This window comes from Hemitrygon akajei, chromosome 18 (assembly GCF_048418815.1).
Source record: "Hemitrygon akajei chromosome 18, sHemAka1.3, whole genome shotgun sequence".
Classification (NCBI taxonomy): domain Eukaryota; kingdom Metazoa; phylum Chordata; class Chondrichthyes; order Myliobatiformes; family Dasyatidae; genus Hemitrygon; species Hemitrygon akajei.
This window is the reverse complement of record NC_133141.1, coordinates 63,783,510-63,785,313: the sequence shown is the minus strand read 5'-3', so window position 1 is coordinate 63,785,313 and position 1,804 is coordinate 63,783,510. Positions and strand designations below refer to the sequence as shown.

The 1,804-nt window shown below is 42.0% G+C and overlaps 1 non-coding gene across 1 annotated transcript; it reads right to left on the bottom strand.

Annotated features, from left to right (window-relative positions):
- Positions 1–892: 892 nt before the first annotated feature.
- Positions 893–964, bottom strand: trnac-gca (transfer RNA cysteine (anticodon GCA)). The gene has a single exon. It is a non-coding gene; the product is annotated as a tRNA-Cys (tRNA).
- Positions 965–1,804: the final 840 nt, after the last annotated feature.

Genomic DNA, 1,804 nt, shown 5'->3' with positions numbered 1-1,804 from the left:
GGGAACTGCTTTGTTGAGCACCACTGCTCCATCTGCAAAAATTGGAATTTCCCCGTGGCCAAGCATTTTTATTGCTGTCATTCCCATTCCAACTTGTCGGTCCATGGCCTCTTCTTCTGCTACAATGAGATCACTCTCAGGTGAGAGGAGCAATACATCATATTCCATCTGGGTAGCCTCCAACCAGATAGCATGAACATCAATTTCTCCAACATCTGCTAATTTTCCCCCTCCCCTTTCCCTCTTCACTAATTCCCAACTCTGGCCTCTTCTTCTCACGAGCCTATCACCACGCCCTGGTGCCCCTCCTTCTTCCCTTTCTTCCATCATCACTCTTCTGTCATATCAGATTCCTTCTACTCCAACCCCTTACTTTTTCCATAAATCACCTCCCAGCTTCTTACTTCATCGCCCCTCCCCCACCCAACTTGCTGCACCGAGCATCTTCTAGCTCGTCCTCCTTCAACTCCCCTCACCTTCTTATTCTGGTATCTTCCCCAGTCCTTCCCCTCGGGCAGAAACATCGATTGTTTATTCATTCAGTTCCATAGATGCTGCCTTACCTGCTGAGTTTCTACAGCATTTTGTGTGTTTTGTTCAGGATAGAGTTAGTTGAAGGAGGTGTATGAGGTACACTATAAAATTCATAGTTTGTATAAAATAAGCCATTCATGAATTACTATCAGCACACAATCAGTTCTTACAATGACTCACTGTCCAAATAAATGAGTAAAAAGAGTAAGTAAAGCATTAATTAAGTAGTCAATTTTTCGCAGACATATGCTTTGCAGTTCACACATTGCTAATTCTTCATTCTGCTCAAATAAACTCATAAATGAAATTACATTCTATATCATTGCTGTGGTCACTTTAGGGAAATATAAATTTTTGAAGGGGGCACCTGGATTTGAACCAGGGACCTCTTGATCTGCAGTCAAATGCTCTACCACTGAGCTATACCCCCACATTGGTGGTTAGCTACAATTGAAATCCTGATTAATGGTAATTTGCTTTCTTGAGTTATCAACTTGTATTGAAGTAGGTAATTGCAAAATTTTGGTACAGTAAATTTTGACTTGTGCAGAATAGGATAGGTTTATTTAAAGCTGGTCCTTTCTAGTAGTGGTGCAAACTTGTATTGCATATTATGAACACTGTGCATGAGTGACCACTGCCCCTAGTGTTCCTACTTCATCTGACAACTTACATTCAGCAACATCCTGGTTCTGATACAAGGTCCCAACCCAAAATTTAGATCTTTTCTTTGCCTCCACAAATACTGTTTGACCCACTGAGTTCCTGCAACAGTTTGATTCTGTTCCAGATTCCAGTGTCTGCAGTCTCTGGTGTCAACAATATAATAATGATTAGGTAACAAGCCAGAGCTAGCCAGCACTTATCAGATTCAGGTTCTTTTATTTATCACATTGTGGTGAACTACATATACCTGTCTGGACACGCCCCCCCTGCTGACTGCTCCTGTGGCTCCTCCCACAGACCCCTGTATAAAGGCGATTGGAGGCACTGCTCCTCCCTCAGTCTCCAGGATGTAGTGTGGTGGTCACTTGCTGCTTCACTTGTTCTTTCTTCCAGCCAATAAAAGCCTATATCTCGCCTCACGTCTCCGAGAGTTATTGATGGTGCATCACACATGTACATCAAAACATACAGTGAAGTGTTCCCATTTAACATGGCACTGGAGAAGCCCAGCAACTACTTACTGGAAGCAAACAAAGCAAAGATTACAACTAAATACTTTATTAATAACACTTTTTCTTGTAAAATTTATGATAATCGATCACTG